The sequence below is a fragment of the Coenobita brevimanus genome, chromosome 7 (genome assembly GCF_032717465.1).
Source record: "Coenobita brevimanus isolate Jiangsu-jjx chromosome 7, ASM3271746v2, whole genome shotgun sequence".
Taxonomy (NCBI): domain Eukaryota; kingdom Metazoa; phylum Arthropoda; class Malacostraca; order Decapoda; family Coenobitidae; genus Coenobita; species Coenobita brevimanus.
Genome location: NC_136960.1, coordinates 14,209,419 through 14,233,602, shown reverse-complemented (window position 1 = coordinate 14,233,602; position 24,184 = coordinate 14,209,419). Strand labels below are relative to the sequence as shown.

General features: G+C 45.9%; 1 pseudogene; it reads right to left on the bottom strand.

Moving 5' to 3' along the window:
• Window positions 1-9,147: 9,147 nt before the first annotated feature.
• LOC145405515 (5S ribosomal RNA) lies at window positions 9,148-9,266 on the bottom strand (annotated as a pseudogene).
• Window positions 9,267-24,184: the final 14,918 nt, after the last annotated feature.

Sequence of the window (24,184 nt, the reverse complement as noted above, 5' to 3'; positions counted from 1 at the left end):
AAGTCATGACCTTGCAACTAGTACCGTCATCTAATAACTACCGCAGCTATCACTGTCATAATCATTGCTACCACAAATTACCATAACCATCCTTACTGCTACCACAACTACCACTAAAATCATCACCACTCTCATAACTACAATAAGTTCCACTTCTGTAAGGATTAAAGGGAAACTGATTGCGAACACAGCTTTTTAATGGCGGCAGAAATAGTAACCTTTACATTCTTGCTATTTTCAGTAAAGTTTTTCAGGTCAGGCTAGCCCCTTGTCATCTGAGGTTAAAAATTAATCATTTAATGAAACAAACGTCAACCCCTTCATTCCTGCTGCCTCAAAGCCTTTCTATTCACTTCAGATGTGTGGCCTCTCTTCGTCGAATGGTTAAAAAGTCTCCAGTGACTATTTCAGAACGTCAGAAGTCTTAACTATTGTGTTCTTGCTTTTGCTAAACGATTTTAATTACCTTATGAGTGGCCCTCATTGTGTAAGAGTTAATAAAAAATACAATCAGTTCCTATATAACATTAAAGCTGCACTAATGAACAGTAACAACAACAGGTCGTGATATTCCAGACTGCCTATAAGTGATGCGTGGCGGCAGATGTGTTGGGCTAGTTAGCTTTGCTTTTGGTAGTGGAAAGAAGCACATGCGCACACATAGAGTATATGAGGTAATCTGGCGAGGAAGTGGTTGGGGTACAGAACTTGCGATGTTTTCTTCCCATCACACCTCACAAGCAAGTGTGGGCCAAGTCATAGAGCAATGACCCGGCAGGGTATCTCTGACCCTCAAGACACTCCTCCCCAAGATGCTTCTCGCCGGAGTCCAGGCCATCACCTCATGAGACACTGTAGCAGCAACATTTTCGTCTTCAAAGAAGTACCAGTATATAAATACCTCAGACAAGTGTCCACAGTCATTCGGTCTCCAGCAGCCCAAGCAGCAACATCTCCTTCTCTTAATAAATACAAGAGCAAACCATTCAAAGAGGTGTCCACAATCATTCCATACCAGCAGCCACAGAGCAGCCATATAACATCTCACTTGTCCTGGCGCATTCCCACAACATCCGTCGAACTATCATCGAAGTATTAGTACAAAAACCTCTCCACAACCGAGTAAGTCTGCCAGTGCGAATAGCACGGTGATTCAGGGAACTGCCAACAAATCCTCGAGGACCATCGATAATGAAGACAATACAGTGTGTCTGAGGACCCATCACTGGACTGCACGACAAGGGTGAGTGAGTGCTGAATGATCTGGAGGCCATGCATCGAGGACTTTCGGTTGCCCTTGCCCAATGTGTCTGAGGACGCATCGCTGGTCTGCACGGCAAGGGTGAGTGAGTGATGGAATGAATGATCTGGCGGCCATGCATCGAGGACCTTGGGTTGCCCTTGCCCAGTGTGTCTGAGGACCCATCGCTGATCTGCACGGCAAGGGTGAGTGATATAATTAATGTTCTGGTAATCAAGTGATCAAAGACGTTAGAGCTTAGCCTATGTCCCGTATTCTCGAGAGCTTAGGTCCAGTATTCTCGAGAGCTTAGGTCCCATATTCTCGAGAGCTTAGGGTCCGTATTCTCAAGAGCTTAGGGACCGTGTAGACCTTAGGGACCGTATTCTCGAGGGCTTAGGGTCCGTGTAGAGCTTAGGTCCCGTATTCTCGAAAGCTTAGGGACCGTGTAGAGCTGAGGTCCCATATTCTCGAGAGCTTAGGGTCCGTTTAGAGCTAAGGTCCCGTATTCTCGAAAACTTAGGGCTCGTATAGAGCTTAGGTCCCGCATTCTCGGCAGCAGCAGCGGCAGCGGCAGCAGCAGCAGCAGCAGCAGCAGAAGAAGAAGAAGCAGCAGAAGAAGCAGCAGCAGCAGCAGCAGCAGAAGAAGAAGAAGAAGAAGAAGCAGCAGCAGCAGCAGCAGCAGCAGCAGCAGCAGCAGCAGCAGCAGCAGCAGCAGCAGCAGAAGAAGAAGAAGAAGAAGAAGAAGCAGCAGTAGCAGCAGCAGCAGTAGCAGCAGCGGCAGAAGAAGCAGCGGCAGAAGAAGCAGCAGCAGAAGAAGAAGCAGCAGAAGCAGCAGCAGCAGAAGCAGCAGCAGAAGAAGAAGCAGCAGCAGCAGAAGAAGCAGCAGCAGCAGAAGCAGCAGCAGCAGAAGCAGCAGCAGCAGAAGAAGAAGAAGAAGCAGCAGCAGCAGAAGCAGCAGCAGCAGCAGCAGAAGAAGAAGAAGCAGCAGCAGCAGCAGCAGCAGCAGCAGCAGCAGCAGAAGCACCAGCAGCAGCAGAAGCACCAGCAGCAGCAGAAGCACCAGCAGCAGCAGCAGAAGAAGAAGAAGAAGAAGCAGCAGAAGTAGCAGTAGCAGCAGAAGAAGCAGTAGCAGCAGAAGAAGCAGTAGCAGCAGCAGCAGCAGCAGCAGCAGGAGAAGAAGAAGAAGAAGAAGAAGAAGAAGAAGCAGCAGCAGCAGCAGCAGAAGATGAAGAAGAAGAAGCAGCAGAAGAAGCAGCAGCAGCAGCAGAAGAAGAAGAAGCAGCAGCAGAAGCAGAAGAAGCAGCAGCAGCAGCAGAAGAAGCAGCAGAAGAAGCAGCAGCAGCAGCAGAAGAAGAAGAAGAAGCAGCAGCAGCAGCAGAAGAAGAAGAAGCAGCAGCAGCAGAAGAAGAAGAAGCAGCAGCAGCAGCAGCAGAAGAAGCAGCAGCAGCAGCAGAAGAAGCAGCAGCAGCAGCAGCAGCAGCAGCAGCAGAAGAAGAAGCAGCAGCAGCAGAAGAAGAAGAAGAAGAAGAAGAAGCAGCAGCAGCAGCAGCAGCAGAAGAAGCAGCAGCAGAAGAAGAAGCAGCAGCAGCAGAAGAAGAAGCAGCAGCAGCAGCACCAGAAGAAGAAGCAGCAGCAGCAGCACCAGAGGAAGAAAAGCAGCAGCACCAGCAGAAGAAGCAGCAGCACCAGCAGAAGAAGCAGCAGCACCAGCAGAAGAAGCAGCAGCAGCGGCAGAAGAAGCAGCACCATGAGAAGAAGCAGCAGCAGAAGAAGCAGTAGCAGCAGAAGAAGAAGAAGCAGCAGCAGCAGCAGCAGCAGCAGCAGCAGCAGAAGAAGAAGAAGAAGAAGCAGCTGCAGCAGAAGCAACAGCAGCAGAAGAAGAAGAAGAAGCAGCAGCAGCAGAAGAAGCAGTAGCAGCAGCAGCAGAAGAAGAAGAAGCAGCAGCAGCAGCAGCAGCAGAAGCACCAGCAGCAGCAGAAGCACCAGCAGCAGCAGTAGAAGAAGAAGAAGCAGCAGAAGAAGCAGCAGCAGCAGCAGCAGAAGAAGAAGAAGAAGCAGCAGCAGAAGAAGCAGCAGCAGAAGCAGCAGGAGCAGCAGAAGAAGCAGCAGCAGCAGAAGAAGCAGCAGCAGCAGCAGCAGAAGAAGAAGAAGCAGCACCAGCAGCAGAAGAAGAAGAAAAAGCAGCAGCAGCAGCACCAGAGGAAGAAAAAGCAGCAGCACTAGCAGAAGCAGGAGCAGCAGCAGAAGAAGCAGTAGCAGCAGCAGAAGAAGAAGAAGAAGCAGCAGCAGCAGCAGCAGCAGAAGCACCAGCAGCAGCAGTAGAAGAAGAAGAAGAAGCAGCAGAAGAAGCGGCAGCAGCAGCAGCAGAAGAAGAAGAAGAAGAAGCAGCAGCAGCAGAAGAAGCAGCAGCAGAAGCAGCAGGAGCAGCAGAAGAAGCAGCAGCAGCAGAAGAAGCAGCAGCAGCAGAAGAAGCAGCAGCAGCAGCAGCAGAAGAAGAAGAAGCAGCAGCAGCAGCAGAAGAAGAAGAAAAAGCAGCAGCAGCAGCACCAGAGGAAGAAAAAGCAGCAGCACTAGCAGAAGCAGGAGCAGCAGCAGAAGAAGAAGAAGAAGCAGCAGCAGCAGCAGCAGCAGCAGCAGAAGAAGAAGAAGAAGAAGAAGCAGCAGCAGCAGAAGAAGCGGCAGCAGCGGCAGCGGCAGCAGCAGCAGCAGCAGAAGCAGCAGCAGCAGCAACAGCAGAAGAAGAAGAAGCAGCAGCAGCAGCAGCAGCAGAAGAAGAAGAAGAAGCAGCAGCAGCAGCAGAAGAAGAAGCAGCAGCAGCAGCAGAAGAAGCAGCAGCAGCAGCAGCAGCAGAAGAAGAAGAAGAAGCAGAAGAAGCAGCAGAAGAAGCAGCAGCAGAAGCAGCAGCAGAAGAAGCAGCAGCAGCAGCAGAAGAAGAAGCAGCAGCAGCAGCAGAAGAAGCAGCAGCAGCAGCAGCAGCAGCAGAAGAAGCAGCAGCAGCAGCAGCAGAAGAAGAAGAAGCAGCAGCAGAAGAAGAAGCAGCAGCAGCAGCAGAAGAAGCAGCAGCAGATGCAGCAGCAGCAGCAGAAGAAGCAGCAGCAGCAGCAGAAGAAGAAGCAGGAGCAGCAGCAGCAGCAGAAGAAGCAGGAGTAGCAGCAGCAGAAGAAGAAGAAGAAGAAGAAGCAACAGCAGAAGAAGAAGCAGGAGCAGCAGCAGCAGAAGAAGAAGCAGGAGCAGCAGCAGCAGAAGAAGAAGAAGAAGAAGAAGCAACAGCAGAAGAAGAAGCAGGAGCAGCAGCAGCAGAAGAAGAAGCAGGAGCAGCAGCAGCAGCAGCAGCAGAAGAAGAAGAAGCAGGAGCAGCAGCAGCAGAAGAAGAAGAAGCAGCAGCAGCAGCAGAAGAAGAAGAAGAAGCAGCAGCAGCAGCAGAAGAAGAAGAAGCAGCAGCAGCAGAAGAAGAAGCAGCAGCAGCAGCAGCAGAAGAAGAAGAAGCAGCAGAAGAAGCAGCAGCAGCAGAAGCAGAAGAAGAAGCAGCAGCAGCAGCAGAAGAAGAAGCAGCAGCAGCAGCAGCAGAAGCAACACCAGCAGCAGAAGCAGCAGCAGCAGCAGCAGCAGCAGCAGTAGAAGAAGAAGAAGAAGAAGCAGCAGCAGAAGAAGAAGAAGCAGCAGCAGAAGAAGAAGGAGCAGCAGCAGCAGCAGCAGCAGCAGCAGCAGCACCAGAAGAAGAAGAAGCAGCAGCAGCAGCACCAGAGGAAGAAAAAGCAGCAGCACCAGCAGAAGCAGAAGCAGCAGCAGCAGAAGAAGCAGCAGCAGCAGCAGAAGAAGCAGCAGCAGTAGCAGCAGCAGCAGCGGCAGAAGAAGCAGCTGCAGCAGAAGAAGAAGCAGCAGCAGCAGCAGCAGCAGAAGAAGAAGAAGAAGCAGCAGCAGCAGAAGAAGAAGCAGCAGAAGAAGCAGCAGCAGCAGAAGAAGCAGCAGCAGCAGCAGCAGAAGAAGAAGAAGAAGAAGCAGAAGCAGCAGAAGAAGAAGAAGAAGCAGAAGCAGCAGCAGCAGCAGAAGAAGAAGAAGAAGAAGAAGCAGCAGCAGCAGCAGAAGAAGAAGAAGAAGAAGAAGCAACAGCAGAAGAAGCAGCAGCAGTAGAAGAAAAAGAAGAAGCAGCAGCAGCAGCAGAAGAAGAAGAAAAAGAAGCAGCAGCAGCAGAAGAAGCAGCAGCAGCAGCAGCAGCAGCAGCAGCGGCAGCAGACGAAGCAGCAGCAGTAGCAGCAGCAGCAGTGGCAGAAGAAGCAGCAGCAGGAGAAGAAGCAGCAGCAGCAGCAGAAGAAGAAGAAGAAGAAGCAGCAGCAGGAGCAGAAGAAGCAGGAGCAGCAGAAGAAGAAGAAGAAGCAGCAGTAGCAGCAGCAGCGGCAGAAGAAGCAGCAGCAGAAGAAGAAGCAGCAGCAGCAGAAGCAGCAGCAGCAGCAGCAGAAGAAGAAGAAGCAGCAGCAGCAGAAGCAGCAGCAGCAGAAGCAGCAGCAGCAGAAGAAGAAGAAGAAGAAGAAGAAGCAGGAGCAGCAGCAGCAGAAGAAGAAGAAGCATCAGAAGAAGCAGCAGCAGCAGAAGCAGCAGCAGCAGCAGCAGAAGAAGAAGAAGAAGAAGAAGCAAAAGAAGCAGCAGCAGAAGAAGAAGAAGAAGCAGCAGCAACAGCAGAAGAAGAAGAAGAAGCAGCAGCAGCAGAAGAAGAAGAAGAAGAAGAAGAAGCAGAAGAAGCAGCAGCAGCAGCAGAAGAAGAAGAAGAAGAAGAAGCAGAAGAAGCAGCAGCAGCAGCAGCAGAAGAAGAAGCAGCAGCAGCAGCAGCAGAAGAAGCAGCAGCAGCAGAAGAAGAAGAAGCAGCAGCAGCAGCAGAAGAAGAAGAAGCAGCAGCAGCAGAAGAAGAAGAAGCAGCAGCAGAAGAAGCAGCAGCAGAAGCAGCAGCAGCAGAAGAAGAAAAAGCATCAGCATCAGCAGAAGAAGAAGAAGCAGCAGAAGAAGCAGCAGCAGAAGAAGAAGCAGCAGCAGAAGAAGAAGAAGCAGCAGCAGAAGAAGAAGAAGCATCAGCAGCAGAAGCAGCAGCAGAAGAAGAAGAAGAAGCAGCAGCAGAAGCAGCAGAAGAAGCAGCAGCAGCAGAAGAAGAAGAAGCAGCAGAAGAAGCAGCAGCAGCAGAAGAAGAAGAAGCAGCAGCAGCAGCAGCAGCAGAAGAAGCAGAAGCAGCAGCAGAAGAAGAAGCAGCAGCAGCAGCAGCAGCAGCAGCAGCAGCAGCAGCAGAAGCAGCAGCAGCAGAAGAAGCAGCAGCAGCAGCAGAAGAAGAAGAAGAAGAAGAAGAAGCAGCAGCAGCAGAAGAAGAAGAAGAAGCAGCAGCAGCAGCAGAAGAAGAAGAAGAAGCAGCAGCAGCAGAAGAAGAAGCAGCAGAAGAAGAAGCAGCAGCAGAAGAAGAAGAAGCAGCAGCAGCAGAAGCAGCAGAAGAAGCAGCAGCAGCAGCAGAAGAAGAAGAAGAAGCAGCAGCAGCAGCAGCAGAAGAAGAAGAAGCAGCAGCAGCAGAAGCAGCAGCAGCAGCAGAAGAAGCAGCAGCAGCAGAGGCAGCAGAAGAAGCAGCAGCAGCAGCAGCAGAAGAAGCAGCAGCAGCAGCAGCAGAAGAAGAAGCAGCAGCAGCAGAAGAAGCAGCAGCAGCAGCAGCAGAAGAAGAAGAAGAAGAAGAAGCAGGAGCAGCAGCAGCAGAAGAAGAAGAAGAAGCAGAAGAAGCAGCAGCAGCAGAAGAAGCAGCAGCAGCAGCAGCAGAAGAAGAAGAAGAAGAAGAAGAAGAAGAAGAAGAAGCAGGAGCAGAAGAAGAAGAAGAAGAAGAAGAAGCAGAAGCAGCAGCAGCAGCAGCAGCAGCAGCAGCAGAAGAAGAAGAAGAAGAAGAAGCAGAAGAAGAAGAAGCAACAGCAGAAGAAGCAGCAGCAGCAGCAGCAGCAGAAGAAGAAGAAAAAGAAGCAGCAGCAGCAGAAGAAGCAGCAGCAGCAGCAGCAGCAGCGGCAGCAGACGAAGCAGCAGCAGTAGCAGCAGCAGCAGCGGCAGAAGAAGCAGCACCAGGAGAAGAAGCAGCAGCAGCAGCAGCAGCAGAAGAAGAAGAAGAAGAAGAAGCAGCAGCAGCAGCAGCAGAAGAAGAAGAAGAAGAAGAAGCAGCAGTAGCAGCAGCAGCAGCAGAAGAAGCAGCAGCAGCAGCAGCAGTAGCAGCAGAAGAAGAAGAAGAAGAAGAAGAAGCAGGAGCAGCAGCAGCAGAAGAAGAAGAAGCAGGAGAAGAAGCAGCATCAGCAGAAGAAGCAGCAGCAGCAGAAGAAGAAGAAGAAGCAAAAGAAGCAGCAGCAGAAGAAGAAGAAGCAGCAGCAACAGCAGAAGAAGCAGCAGCAATAGAAGAGGAAGAAGAACAAGCAGCAGAAGAAGCAGCAGCAGAAGAAGAAGAAGAAGAAGCAGCAGAAGAAGAAGCAGCAGCAGCAGCTGAAGAAGCAGCAGCAGCAGAAGAAGAAGAAGAAGAAGCAGCAGCAGCAGCAGCAGAAGAAGAAGCAGCAGCAGCAGCAGCAGAAGAAGAAGAAGCAGCAGCAGCAGAAGAAGAAGAAGAAGAAGAAGCAGCAGCAGCAGAAGAAGCAGCAGCAGCAGAAGAAGAAGAAGAAGAAGAAGAAGAAGCAGCAGCAGGAGCAGAAGAAGAAGAAGCAGCAGCAACAGCAGAAGAAGCAGCAGCAATAGAAGAGGAAGAAGAAGAAGAAGCAGCAGTAGCAGAAGGAGAAGAAGAAGAAGAAGAAGCAGAAGAAGCAGCAGCAGCAGAAGAAGAAGAAGAAGAAGAAGCAGAAGAAGAAGCAGCAGCAGCAGCAGCAGCTGAAGAAGCAGCAGCAGCAGAAGAAGAAGAAGCAGCAGCAGCAGCAGCAGCAGCAGAAGAAGAAGAAGAAGCAGCAGCAGCAGCAGCAGCAGCAGAAGAAGAAGAAGAAGAAGAAGCAGCAGAAGAAGCAGCAGCAGCAGAAGAAGCAGCAGCAGCAGAAGAAGAAGAAGAAGAAGAAGAAGCAGAAGAAGCAGCAGGAGCAGAAGAAGAAGAAGAAGAAGAAGAAGCAGAAGAAGCAGCAGCAATAGAAGAGGAAGAAGAAGAAGAAGCAGCAGCAGAAGAAGAAGCAGCAGCAGCAGCAGAAGCAGCAGCAGCAGCAGCAGCAGCAGCAGCAGCAGCAGCAGCAGCAGAAGAAGCAGCAGCAGTAGCAGCAGAAGAAGAAGCAGCAGCAGAAGAAGCAGCAGCAGCAGAAGAAGAAGCAGCAGCAGAAGAAGAAGAAGAAGAAGAAGCAGCAGCAGCAGCAGCAGCAGCAGAAGAAGAAGAAAAAGCATCAGCATCAGCATCAGCAGCAGAAGAAGCAGCAGCAGCAGAAGAAGAAGCAGCAGAAGCAGCAGCAGCAGCAGCAGCAGCAGCAGAAGAAGAAGAAGAAGAAGAAGAAGCAGATGCAGCAGAAGAAGCAGCAGTAATGCTTATTTTTCCTGTATATATCATTGAAAACCATTATATTGTCGTTATGATTGTTTATTAGTTCAAAATCTATAAATGTAGATTTGTTCTTTGTTTTTTCTATCAAAATTACCTACCATAGAAAACGTGAGAGCCTCACACGTCAGTGACAGAATACGATACCTGACGCGGGGTGCCTCACTGTTCTGTTTCTCAACAAAAGCGGAGGTTTTAGTCAAAATAATTTTTTGTCCAAAATAGATCGGGATTGGTGGGTATCGGAGGTGGGAAATCGGTCAGGACATGACGGGTTAAAAATAATAAGTTCATTCATTCATTGCCAGACGCCATGTATCCCAAACGGGGTGGTCAAGGGCTTAGAGTTAATTGTTTTACAGGGAGGGGCACTAATCCTCCACCAACCCCACTTGACATGTAGGGATGCCAACAGCATCTGGTGTTCCCAGGCGGTCACCCATCCAAGTACTAACCAGACCCAACGTTGCTTAACTTCGCTGATCGAACGGGAAGCGGTGTACTCAACGTGGATATTACATCTACTAAAACAAGCCAGATCTGATGGTAAGATTGCCTTCTTGAAACACACCAAGTTAATCATCAAAGAAAAAACGGGGCAACGCTCATTTACACCGGTCACCCAGGACAGTATTGCTACTGGTGAGGTGCGTGGTGATGGTGCTGCTGGACGTGGTGGTGCAACTGGTAATGGTGCAACAGGACGTGGCTGTGCAACAGGGTGTAATGTTGTAGCTGGGCGTGATGGTGTAACTCTTGATGATGCGACAGGAAGTGGTGGTGCAACTGGACATGAAGGTGCAGCTGGACGTGACAGTGCAACAGGGCGTGATGAAGCAATAGGACGTGTTGGTACAACTAGTGATGGTGCAACTGGATGTGACGGTGCAACAGGTCGTGATGGAGCAACTGAACGTGATGGTGCAACGGGGTATAATGGTGCAACTGGTGATGGTGCAACTGGGCGTGACGGTGCTGCAGGACGTGATGGTACACCCCAAAATGGTACAACTGCTGGTGATCGTGCAACTGGCAATGGTGCAACTGCTGATGGTGCAACTGGTGGTGATGGGACAATTGGTGATGGTGCTACTGGTGGTGGTGCAGCTGGGGGTGGTGTCACTGGTGGTTCACATGCTGGTGGGGATGCAAGGCAATGCAGTGTACAGGGCAGGTCGGATGAGATGGGTCCCCACTCTAAACAACGTAACAAAAGAGATCTCAGAGATCGTAGGAAAAACTAATCACCTCAATTTATTCTTAAAATAGTATCTTCCCTACAAAATAACTACCCAATTTAAAATTAATGGAACCTGGTAATTTTTTACCATTTGCCTCGTTAGGTAATGAAGGTTTTTCTAATGTTCTTGCTAATGATCATTCTGCTTCAATTTCGGTTTCGTCTACCTGCATAATATGAACTTTGATCCCTTAGCTGTTCAAGACTATAATTATAATACAGACCTAGCCGTAAATAATTTTATAGACAAACGAGAAATCTGTGTATTTCCAACTCCGAGTATATATTTCTTTGCTCTTCTGCTTTAACAAGCAATATTAACACATTTACTTAACTTTCTATGAACATTCGAAGCATTCCTACAAATCTTCAAAGCTTTATTGATAACGTACTAACAAGCACCTCTCTAAATATTGGTGTAATGGGGTTCACTGGAACAAGATTGGATCTAGATCTTGCTGCATTGTATCACCTTCCTGGATATACTTTTTATAACAATTGTAGGAATAGAAATGGGGGTGCTGTTGCAATGTACATTTCCAATTGTTTTTGTTCAACTGTTTTACTGGATATGTGTATATCAGAACCCTTCATAGAATGTTTGTGTCGAAACTACAGTTAGAGACAAAACATATTTTTTTGCTTGTATTTATTGACCCCCTAGCGATAATAAGCAGCTTTTTTTAAATACTCTAAATGAATTATTAAGAAATATTAATACTAAAATATACCACGGTGTGAATTTTTTCGTTGGTTGGAATCTCGATCATCTGAGGCACAATGAAGATGTTTTTGTGAACAAGTTCATAAACTTGATGTAATCTAATTCATTAGTACCTCTCACGTCGAAACCTACTCGAGTAACAGACACAATTGTCACACTTATTGTTCATATTTGGTCTTCAACAGCATAATTAAATAAAGCTAACTTCATAATACATATAAATATATTAGATCATTTTCCCATAATTGCCCAGTTTAATCTTAAAAAAAGTAAATAAAAGTGTCCCGAAGTATATTCAAGCAAGGATTATAACAAATGCCTCAATGGACAGCTTCAGTAGAGAGCTATCTCATTTAAGTTGGTCCAATGCACTAAAGTCTCAATGCCCAAATGAAGCATACAACTATATTTATGATAGCTTCAATGCCTTATTCCAGAAACATTTTACATTAAAATCCCTTAATATATATAACAAGAAAGAGCAAAATCCATATATTACTTTAGCACTAAAAAAGAGTATTAAAGAAAAACGCACACTAGAGAGACTGGCCAATAACATATCGGAAAATATACAAATCATACCAAAATAAATTAATATCTATTTTGAGGGCTGCTAAAAATAAGTATTATAAGGATCAATTAAAAGATAACCAAGGTAATCCTAAATCTCTACTTGGCAGAGATAATAGTTCCGTAGAATAACACGCAATTAACTTAAAACCCCATTCTAATGATACAGCCAGTGTATTCAACAACAATTTTTTAAATTATGGAAACGTATCCTCTACACAAGTAACGAAACCTCATATCTACAGTATATACAAAACCCACCTAACTTCTCAATGTATCTTTCTCCCATAAATGATATTGAAACTGAACAATACTTAAAAGCATTAAAACCTACCGCTGCTGGTTATGATGAATTTCCTCCTAAATTATTGAAGCACTACTCAACAACAAAATCAACTCCAATTACGCATATAATTAACCTTGCAGAGATTTTTCCAGATAAACTAAAAATGGTCAAAGTGATTCTCTTGCATAAGTCTGGTAGTAAGGATGACATCAACAACTATCGTCCAGTTTCAATACTTACGGCGGTCAGTAAAATAATTGAAAAAGCCATTTGGATTCGTCTTACTAACTATCTTGAAAATAATAATTTACTCAGTGACAGTCAATTTGGATTTCGGCGGAATCGATCTACATTGTCGGCTGTGCTACAATTTGTTAAAAATGTATACAAATATTTGGAAGAATAGTTGTATGTTGCAGGGGTGTTTATTGATTTATCCAAAGCTTTTGATTCTTTGAACTATCATATATTAATTGACAAATTAAAACATGTTGGGATTAGGGATGTACCACTGCAGCTATTTAAGAACTGCATCAGTAATAGATCGCAAGCAGTCTATTGTAATCCTAAGTAGTCTCTTTTTAAATCTATATCAAAAGGAGTTTCTCAGGGATCAATTTTGGGCCCTTTTTTGTTCCTGATATATGTTAATGATATAACTAGTGCTAGCTCCAATTTCAAATATGTTATATATGCTGATGACACAAATCTTCTATTTGCAGATAATATTACTTCTTTACACATTAATTTGAGCAGAGAGTTAAATTCAATCGTTAAGTGGGTTAAATGTAATAAACTACAGTTAAATGCGACCAAAACTAATTATATTTTCTTTCAAAATCGTTCTATGAACAACAGTATGCCTCCTTTGATATTAGAGGGTGAAACAAAAAAACGGGTTAACACAAAGTTTCTTGGCATCTATATCGATGAAAATTTAAATTGGAGTTGTCACATTAATGCAGAATGCCCGAGAATATAAAAAATCTGCGGTGTACTACGAGTATAAAGGATCCACTATCAGATTACCATCGAAGCTATGATTAGCATATATTATACGTTACGTTACCCTCACCTTATCTACTGTGTGTCTGTGTGGGGCTGTACATGGCCGTCATTCTTAAATAGAATAGTAGCAGCACAGAAGAAAATTCTGAGATGCATATATTGGCAAATTTGACTCCACTGACAACATATTTATGTCTGCAAAACTGCTCAAGTTTCAGTTTGTTCATAAATATTTTCTTTTGTTATTTGTTTTTAATGATATCAAAGACTGCTGAGGAAATAAAGTTTTTACATTAGTAAACACTATTCATAACACCAGAGGGAATAACATTAATCTCATGTGTCCACAATTTCGAACAGTTCTTTCTAAAAATAGCATACTATGTACCGGTCCTCAGTTATGGAACTCTCCGCCTGCAAATATAAAGGATCTTTTGAACTCATATAATAGACCTTCATTTAAAAGGAAAATTAAAGGTTATTTATTTACAATGTTCGTAATTTTGCGGTAATGTTATTTATGTTTTTTTTTTTTTTTAATGCGAGGAAGGAACCAAAGGCCATGAGCCCGCAGTAACAGTTCCCTCCAAGAGAAAAACAAAATACAATATAGAGCCAAATTCAAGATCCGATCATATTGAGATGCCTGGACACACTGCGTTTGAAAGACTGGAGATCATAGGCAGCAGGAAATACAGACAGAGGGAGACAGTTCCAGAGCTGACCTGTTGCATAAATGAAAGACTGGGAGTAACGGTTAACTCTTGCATTAGAGAGTTGGACAGAAAAAAGATGAGAGTTTGCTGCCAGTCGGGTGCTACGCGCCCGTCGTAGAGGTGGAGGAATGCAAGCAGACAGTTCAGAGGAGCAGTGACCATTAAAGTAGCGATAGAAAAGAGATAAAGATGCAACAGTGCGGCGAAGGGACAGAGGTTGAAGGGAGTCAGTAAGAGGAGGAGAGTTAATGAGAAGAAAAGCCTTTGACTCCACCCTATTGAGAAGAGCTGTATGTGGGGAGCCTCCCCACACATGAGAGTTGTACTCCACACAGGGGCGGATAAAACCCCTGTATAGAGTCAACAATTGCGCAGGGGTAAAGAAAGAGCGGAGTCGGCTTAGCACACCCAATCTCTTGGAAGCAGATTTTACAAGAGATGTAATATGATCTTTCCAAGATAAGTCCCGAGTAAATGAAACCCCAAGCATGTTCAAGGATGATGCAGGATTAAGCTGAATATTATTAAACATTAGTGGGTATACCTGTGGAAGATTTTGTCGGGTTGATAGGTGTAAGAACTGAGTCTTAGATGCATTAAAGACAACCATATTATTTTTACCCCAGTCAGAGATACGAGCCAAGTCAGACATTAGGTGTGCCATAGCCTCATCCCTTGTTTGTTGAAGTAACTGTTGAGATGGGCATTGCGGGAAGCGAATGGAAAGGTGAAGGGTGGAGTCATCAGCGTATGAGTGGATAGGGTTAGATGTACAGCTTAGAAGATCATTGATGAATAAAAGGAAGAGAGTTGGTGACAGGACAGAGCCCTGAGGAACACCACTGTTGATAGATCTAGGAGAAGAACGATGGCCGTCTACAACAGCGGCAATAGAACGACCAGAAAGGAAGCTAGCGATGAAGGCACAGATAGAAGGATAGAAACCGTAGGAGCGCAGTTTGGAAATTAAAGATTTATGCCAGACTCGATCGAAAGCCTTTGAGATGTCAAGTGCAATGGCAAAGCTTTCGCCAAAGTCCCGAAAGGAGAATGACCAGGAGTCTGAAAGGTAGGTGAGAAGATCGCCAGTGGAGCGTCCCTGACGGAACCCATACTGACGATAGGAAAGAAGGTTGTGATAGGAAAGATGCCTTAAAATTTTTCTATTAAGATGTATGTATATATGTGTGTATGTGTGGGCATGTGTATGTATATGTGTATATCTATATATGTGTTGTGTATTCATATGTAATGTGTAATATGTAACATGTGTGTATGTATATATAATATAGGATTTTAGATTTGTGTATTTGCCTGTACTAAATCTAAGAAACAATACAACCACCATCATGTCTGCCAAGGAGCTCCGGCTCGGCAGACCGTGCCGCTTCTTACTTCGTGTTGTATTGATATATGTATTATGTTCTCTTATTGGCAATAAAAATATTTTTACTTACTTACTTATTTACACACACACACACACACACACACACACACACAGCTCAGGTAGTGGCCAGTGTGATCAGTGTGTTGGTACTGAGGGGGGGGGGGGAATCACTGATTTACCAGTATCATATAGCCTGACTCTTTATGGCAGTGGCTTCATAAGGCATCATAGGTTGTACAGCAAGGCTCTGCGCTGGTATCATCATTGTTTATACACCTGCAACTCTTAACAGTTTTTCGTCCATTATTTGTTCTGCCCTGACTATAAGACAAGACTGGGGCTAAGATACACATTCATTAGATAATATTTAACCGTGCCATATCATTAAGATAAACTCATGCAGTGGATATCTTATTTAACCAAACTACATAAAACAGTAACAATGAAGGAGAATAGGAAATCACTAATAACAATGTGTGGTTGCACGTAGTGGGTGAGATGTGGCAAGGTGGAGCACGATAAGATGAGGTGTGGCGAGCAGGGCTACATTGGGAGGGTGAGATAAATGGTCTGATCATGCACACAGTGTTGGTTCACTTATATATATATATATATATATATATATATATATATATATATATATATATATATATATATATATATATATATATATATATATATATATATATATATATATATATATATATATATATATATATATATATATATATATGTGTGTGTGTGTGTGTGTGTGTGTGTGTGTGTGTGTGTGTCACAGAGTGTGCAGTGAGGTTGGATGATGAGGATATGGAGAACGTGAGTGCATTCAAGTACTTGGGTAGTGTTATGAGTAGGGATGGAACTTTGGGGGATGAAGTGCGTGAAAGGGTACAGCAGGGAAGGAAGGTTGTTGGTACACTGAAAGCAGTGATGAGAAATAGGGAGGTGAGTATGGAAGTTAAGAAGTCACTGCATGACAGTATTGTGATCCCTACCCTGACGTATGGAAGCGAGGCATGGACCTTCCAAGAGGGGAACACGTCAAGAGTGAGAGCAGTGGAAATGAGTTACTTGAGCATGTGGAGTGATGTGGAGGGACAGGCTGACGAATGAAGAAGTGAAGGAACGCTGTGGGGTGGATGTGGATGTGGTTGAGAAGATTAGGAGAAATACACTGAGGTGGTTTGGACATGTGAAGAGAATGGAGAATGAAAGACTGCCTAAGAGGGTGTATGTAGGTGAGGTGGAGGGAGGGAGAGGAAGAGGTAGACCGAGGATGAGGTGGAGGGATGGAGTTGAGAGGTATATGAGGGAGGGGGGGGTGAGTTGGGGGGAGGGTAGTCAAATGGTGGGTGACAGCGACTTGGAGGCGTTTTGTCTGTGGCCACCTTTTGCGGGATTAGGGCGTCGGGCTATAGATAGATAGATAGATAGATAGTGTGTGTGTGTGTGTGTGTGTGTGTGTGTGTGTGTGTGTGTGTGTGTGTGTGTGTGTGTCACAGAACAAACTCTGGATGACTTTAACTCTCTACCCTCTCTCTGCCCATAGTTTAAATAAATGCATACAAGAATAATCTGGTGTGGCAAGAAAAGAATATTTTACATCCTGCGAATGACGTCCTGAAACTACTGTAATTAATAATGGTCTTTTTTTTTTTCCGCCCTTTACTACTGTACCCCCCACCCTACAATATGTCTACTCCCGATGTATATATGCCCCCCCCCCCAATGCATACATGCCCCTACTAAACTTGCTGACCTAGCATGCTTTCCCAGAGCCCAAGCCTGGGCAGAGGGCGTTACTGCGTCAGTTCTGAGCAGACACCCAAGAAGGGCAGAATATTTTTGTCAGAGCTCGTAATAAACTCCTTAACTAGATGTTTGTACACGGAGTTTCTATCACCAAAGTATTGCAAGTTACATTTGGTAGCAGCGGTGTTTTGGACCATCAGATTCTGACCGCCTCCTACATTATTTAGTGACACCAACAGATACACGACGTCTCGCATCTAACAGCCTCACCCCTTCTCAGTGCCTTTCGTGGTGTATTAACCGGCTGTGCCTCCAGGTGTACAATTTCTCTCACCAGTGCTCACCTCTCAAACAACCCCACCCACACACCTTGTTCCTGCCTGCATGTGTCACCATCGCCGACCTACGCACCTGTTTCACCTGTTCTGAACTCATCATAAATCCTGCCCCCACGGTCCCACTTATCACTGTCTGCCCACTGCCTTTCTCTGAATTTGGAACTCAACAGCTCTACACCTGCATTGTATCAACATCTGCCCTCACCCCCACCACCGGCCCCGACACCGCCACACCCTGCCCTCACATGTGGTCTGAATTAAGTGAGCCTTCTAGGACTGCAACTCCCTGCCGGTGACTCATTGGAGCGTCTCTTCCCGTCTCGACTTAGGCCCAGCGAGAAGTTCCACATCTTCTAAGACTCATCCAACATATCGCTCCAGTCTCCTCCCCACCCACTCTCATCTCCGACTGGCTGTCCCTCCAGCGCCGCCCCGCCCCGCCCCGCCCAAGCCCCGCTACGCCCAGCCACACCTGCACGTCATACATCTCGTCAATCGCGTCTTTACTGTGTAACTATACTATACCTTACCCCTCTATAGAGATTATCCTTGATTTTCTCTACAGATTGGATATTTTGTAAATCTTCCATCTCACTTCCATTACCCCGTTTTCATCTTCACCTACGTTATTTATTATCCATCTCATCCTTCACCTTTTATTTAAACCCTCCATCCCCTCACCTTCATTCGTTTTCACACCTACTCGTGTATTACATTCTCTCATCTTTATATTATACATTTCCACCTACATATCCATCTTCATCCTTCATCTCATCTTCCATTGCCGCACTAAATGTCATACTTTCCACATCAACCGCTTAACACCAGCCCTCTCGACCCGGAAACATCACCTGATCACACACCGTCTGCCGACTCTAACACAACCACTCACTTAAGAAGTGGCAAAGAGTACCACCGACCTGTACCTGAGACTTCCGTTTCACTTCCCGCGGAACCACTTACTACCCATCCTACACTCATAAATCCAGATACCTCCTCCTCTACCTCTACCTCTACACTCCCTTCTTCTTCCTGTGCAGGACATTTCAATAGCATTAATACCTTTGCTGATTTTCATAAGGAACTCATCAGCCTTTGTTGCCAGCATTTAAATACCGCTTCTCTCATGGGCTTCATTAATCTCCTCAACCAAATGGATGAGGACTTGAGGGTCCCAGTGCAACATGCCGAGCTCTGCGAAGTTGCTGCCGCCATGAAAGCAACTAGTAGTAAGATGCTCCAATTACTGGTAGGCACGAAATGGTTAGAAGACAAATATGGCGTTCCAGTGGTTTCACTCACCAACTTTGCTGACTTAATTGGTTACCTGAGATTCCTTCACTGGCTTACTCCTAAACAGCGAGAGCTAGCCATGGAAATAGGTTTCAGTCCAGGAGATAAAATTATTCAGGTCACTAAAGCCATTCATGAAAGAACAGGTTCGAACTACATGCATCAGGGCACCACCCAACCCTTGGCCTCCTCAGTCTGTCACACCTCCACTACCCCAGACCAATCTCGTTCCCGTCCCACCACACGAGGCAGACCTGCCACGCATCGTTCTCCTACCACAGGTTGTGATCAATCTAGCGTCCGACGGAACAGACAATCTTTGATTCTTTGCTGGCACTGTGATCATCCTGGACATCGAGAATCCAGTTGCGACCGTAAATACAGACGTCCTCACTCCCAAAGCAGACAGCGTACGCCTTCCTGCTCCCGTCGTCCTACGTGCAAGTACCACAAATCCAGCACGACTCACACCACTGGGAAATGTCGTTACCTCAATCACCACCAGTTGGGGGAAGTGCCGTGCCCATATTGGCCCAATATCACGTAGAACCAGAAATCCAACTCCCCATCCGCCATGTTGGTCCCATAACATCCTCGGGTTTAGTCATTCTCGGATGCAGTCATGACATACCAACATCATTCTTCTTGGACACAGGATCTATAGTAAATCTGATCTCCGACAATACCTTACATATTATTCAACGACATCACAACCACGTCAGTTTCCTAGAACCACCAGACATTCGCCTACGTGGTGTCGAAGGCTCAGAGTTTAAGGTTAAGGGAAGAGTCACCCTAAAAATCAAACTACACAGAGATTTGCCCCCTATCCCAATTGAATTTCATGTCACTAATGACTTGCAGTATCCCGCAGATGCCCTTATTGGTTTCTCCACCATGGCACAACACTCCATTGCATTATTACCTGCCTGTGGTAGTATAGACATTTCTGGATTCCCAGTATACAGTATGGAATGTCCCCGTCCTGTTCTTACGATCAAATCAGTTCTTCAGTTACCTCTGTCCCTACCACTACCAAAAAGTCCAGACCAGCCCAAACCACCACCATCATCATCTGAGAATACAGAGATCATTCCTTTACTGACTGCGAGCAAGGACATAAATTCCTCAATGTCTACTGATACATCCTCTCAGCCTTCGGAAATGGCTCTTACCTCCTCTCCCGACAACACTATCGCTGACTCACACATGTCTCAGTTACCTACCTCACACAGTGTGAATGATCTTCTCCAACATGCAGAGACGAAACGTGCAGTAACGAATACGTGCACAATTTTGTTACCGCACGAGTTCACCAAAGTCTCTGTTTGTGTTGCCAGTGGAAAAGAAGGAGTGGATGTACTAACACTACCTGAGACGTGTTGTGTGAATGGCTTGACTTATGAGTCAGCGTGGTGTACAGTCTTAGAGGACAGTTTATGCTACCTGTACTTGCTCAATGTCACCAATGCTCCACTAAAACTTAAAAGTGGTGTAAAGATTGGAGACTTCCTAGTATACCCAGCGGCCGTAAAGGTGTGCCAGGATTCCTCAATTCCTGCTATTCAGACTGATGATAGTACGCCAATCGGTGTATGTACTATTAACTCTACGAGATCTGCGCCGACATATTCATCCGATATGCTCTCACATCTCACTTGCATAGATTTCCCAGAAAATACGCCACAACTCCTCGACCTTCTGACCTTGTACAGAAATGTGGTTGCCTTACCCGGTGAACCGATGGGCAGAACAGACCTTGTCAAACATACGATTGAACTACTACCAGGAACTCAGCCGATTTACATAACAGCTTATCGATTTCCTCACAGCCCGAGAAAGCAAAGAGATCAAATAGTACAGAACATGTTAGACCAGGACATTATTGAACCCTCCGTCAGTCCATGGAACAGCCCACTTTTCTTAGTACCAAAGAAGGATGGCAACTTTAGACCAGTAGTCGACTATCGTAAGGTCAATTCTATCACCGTTCCAGCCCGTTTCCCGTTACCCATCCTCACTGATTTGCTAGAATCCTTTGGCGAAAATAACGTAGTCTTTTCATCTTTAGACCTCTTCAGCGGTTACTGGCAGGTCGAAATGGAAGAGTCCTCTCGCCCAGTTACAGCTTTCAGCACCCCTTCCGGACATTTTCAGTTTAACCCGCCCCATCCTGACGTTTTCTGGGCAGTGGTACGCCCCAGTCCAGACATTTTTGGACCTTTTTTTTTTTTAGGCTCAAACATTCGCTTTTGGTAAGAAATATCGAAAATTCATAGAGAAATCGCTCACCTGAGGTTTAAAATACTCGATCCAGGTACGAGTACCTCCTTACCTGACTGGGTTTTCTAACAGGCTGGCACCAAAGAAAACGAGTTCTATGGGAGGGTAGCTATTTTATCCACTCATAAACAGTATTTATTTATTTACTTGGTACGAATTTATATGTAGTACAAGAGTATATTGGTTTTCAAACAGTAATATAGGCATTATAAGCATTGTTTCACTCACTAACTCATCACCATTCATGACCTTTTTTTCCCACATCACCTGATCATCATTTCTGACTGTTTCTTCCTCTAATGCTATGTAAACTTTGTCCTCCACATTGTCATCGATTGGGGAATCACTCTGGCCCTGAATGTCTTTATTGGCCAGGTCACTGGTAACAGGTGAATTGCCAAGACAATGGCGTGCAGGGGGGGGGAGAGGTTATGTGGTGTAAGGCATTGTCCCTGGTTGGCATCTAGTAGAGGAATAGAGGAAGGTGTCCCGTGTATACGTGCCAAAAATCACTCTCGAAATCACTCACGAAAATTGAAAATTGTGCAAATTAGGGACCTTGCAATGTTGCTGCGTTAATTTACGTCTCCGGGATATGAGTGCACATCATGTGAGGACGTGAATTCACGTCTCCGGGACGGGGCGGGTTAAGAGACTCTCTTTTGGTCTGAGAAATGCTCCTTCCGTGTTCATGCGACTTATCCATTCAGTCTTCAGCGGTATGATGGGACACTCTCTTTTTGCTTACCTAGATGATATCATTGTTGTGAGTAAATTCATCCCTGACCATTTTACCAAGCTCCAGCAAGTCTTTGAACGCCTCCAGCTCGCAGGCCTGAAAATCAATCTCAGTAAATGTGACTTCCTGCGAAAGAAAATCAAATTCCTAGGCCATGTCGTAGATGCACAAGGCATTCATACTAATGAAGATAAAACTAAAGCGATTATTAACTTCCCAGAACCTACCACTACCGAAGCTGTACGAAGTTTCCTGGGCCTCAGTGGCTATTATCATAGATTCATACAAGATTATGCAAAGATCGCCGCTCCTCTGACCCACTTACTCAAGCAGAATATGCCCTTTGTTTGGACTAACGACCAGTCACAGGCTTTCTAAAAGCTAAAGACAGCTCTTGTAAATGCCCCTGTTCTAGCCTTCCCTGATTATACCAAACCCTTTCTTCTCTGCACAGACGCCTCAGGCACTGGACTTGGTGCCGTTTTGATGCAACTCGATGAAGCACCAAGGAAGCACGTAATAGCATATGCTAGTCGCACCCTTACAACCGCTGAACGTAACTACAGTGTCACAGATCTCGAAGCGCTAGCGGTAGTCTGGTCTTTGAAACATTTCAGAGATATAGTCTATGGTTATCCAGTGCATATCCAAACAGACCACCTTCCACTATGTGATTTGTTCAAGAACCGCAACCTAACAGGTAGACTAGCCAGATGGTCCGTCATCATTAAGGAGTTCAATCCCACTTTTCAATATGTACCAGGCAAGTTGAATGTAGTTGCAGACGCACTCTCACGTCACGTAGCAGCAGCTATAACATCACTGCAGCCCGAAGTAACTGAAAACACTACACTAACGTCAGAAGTTGTTCGAAACTTTCAGCGCCAAGACCCCATATGGTCCAAAGTCATTTATTTCCTAGAATCTGGCGATTCCTCGACCTTACCTACTCTGACAGTATCACCAGATGAGTTCATGCTAGATGATGATCTCTTGTACAGGAAAACACTACTAACAGGAAAAGACATGCCCAATCACGAAGTATGCCAACTTGTTGTCCCCACTGCCCTGATACCAACGGTTCTTCACATAGTTCATAATACCCCTCAAGCTTCCCATCCAGGTAAAGACTGATGCTTGTGCCAAGCACGTCTCAAATACTATTGGCCAACCATGCGCCACGATATCAATCCCCACTGTGACTCTTGCCTCTCCTGCCACCGCCACAAAGGATCAACCGGCTTACCTGTACCGTTCTTAAAATACCCAATTCCATCACGACCATGGGAAATTGTCTCAATCGGTCTCTTAAAACTACCTCTCACGGAATCTGGCATTGAGTACTTGTTCGTAGCGGTCGACCACTTCTCCCGCTACTGTGTCCTCGTACCCCTCTCCGACAAGACCGTGAAGAGTGTTGCCCATGCCTTTGTAGATCACGTAATTTGCCCGTTCAGTACCCCTCATACCATTCTTACTGACAACGGTACAGAGTTCAACAATAGCCTTCTAGATGAGATCTGTCACTGCTTTCGAATCAATAAGTGCAATGTCGTGCCTAACCATCCGGCTTCCAATGGCCCTGTAGAACGCCACAACCGAAAAATCTTAGAGTGCCTTAGACATCTAGGCTCCCATAGTTCGTCCTGGGATGACTGGATTCCCCAAGTGGCATCCTCAATCAATAGCTCCATCAATGCATCCATTGCCGAATCTCCCTTCTTCGTCCTCGTTGGTTTTGACAAGGACCTCCCATACTCTCTCTTATCCTCAAAGCCAGAACCCATCTACAACATGGATGATTATGTTAAACTAAAATTGGCCAACTTCCAGACAATCCACCAGTATGTCCAATCTACTTTGGTTTCCTCTCTGGAGGACATGCTGCAGCGCCAACATAAATCTGCCTCTCCTATCACTATCAATGTAGGCGATCTTGTCTTTGCTCATTCCCTTACGCATTCCTCTAAGTTGGATGACAAATTTACAGGGCCCCACCGCGTCCTCACTCAACAAGGCAACAAATTTCACCTCCAGGACCTGTCCACTAAGGACACCAGATGGGTCCTCGTCGATGACTTAAAGCGAGCATCCCGTGGCCTCGTATTGGAAGAGTCACTTACACAACCTCCTGACCCCCCTTCCCCTCCACACATCCCTGAATCTAGTCCATCTCCACCTATCCCTCAGTCTCCTTCATCTCCACCTACACCTACTCATTCATCAACCAATCAATATCGGTCCAAACTGCACTCTGCCCATCAACCTCTTCAGGACCTCTCCCATTAACTCTACCCTGATTTTCTAGGAACGATGTTAGCGGTCTACCTGCTGGCAGTGCTGACCTTCCTGGGGTCTGGGTCAGGTCAGGACGATGGTGGAGTACGTCCCGGGGCCTTGGTTGGCTCAGGAGGCGAGGTAATGCTTATCGAAGATGTAGTCTCCCTGCCCTACAATCTTGTGCCCCTGGCCGACGTAGCCATTGCTCTACCTGCCTACACCCACCAGCTCCACGGAATCAAGACCAATCTCACGGCCATCATGGGGACACACAACCCAAATCGGTATCTCTATAACCTTTTCCTACCACTCTCCTGACAGTTGCAATACATAAGTAACAAATTCACTGAGCTCAATGACACATTTTCCATTCAGACACCCGTTGGTCGTTCTCATGTGGAACGAGGTCTCTTCGACTTCGGAGGTGAGATTCTGAGTGGCTTGTTTGGCGTTCCTACAGCCCGTGACATTTCTGGCTTCAAATCTAATCTCGCTCATTTAGCTTCAGCCCTAGAATCCCAATGCTGAGTCATCAAAATCCAACACACTATGTTACAGAAGATTATGGCCCACCTAAATGAAGTAATGTCCACCCTAAACAACTTCACCGATATCTTACGACAACACCTTTCAGATCTCAACGTTATCTCTCAGTTCATCTACCTCAAACTCAACATGGATAATCTCCAACTGGCCATTGACTCTCTCCTGTCTCAAGTCTCTACCTTGGTTCGTATCCTGGTCGATGCTATAAATGGATGTGTCACTGCCGACTTAGTACCTGTCTCAGCTCTCCGTTCTGTCCTGGAATGGGCTCACTCCACCTT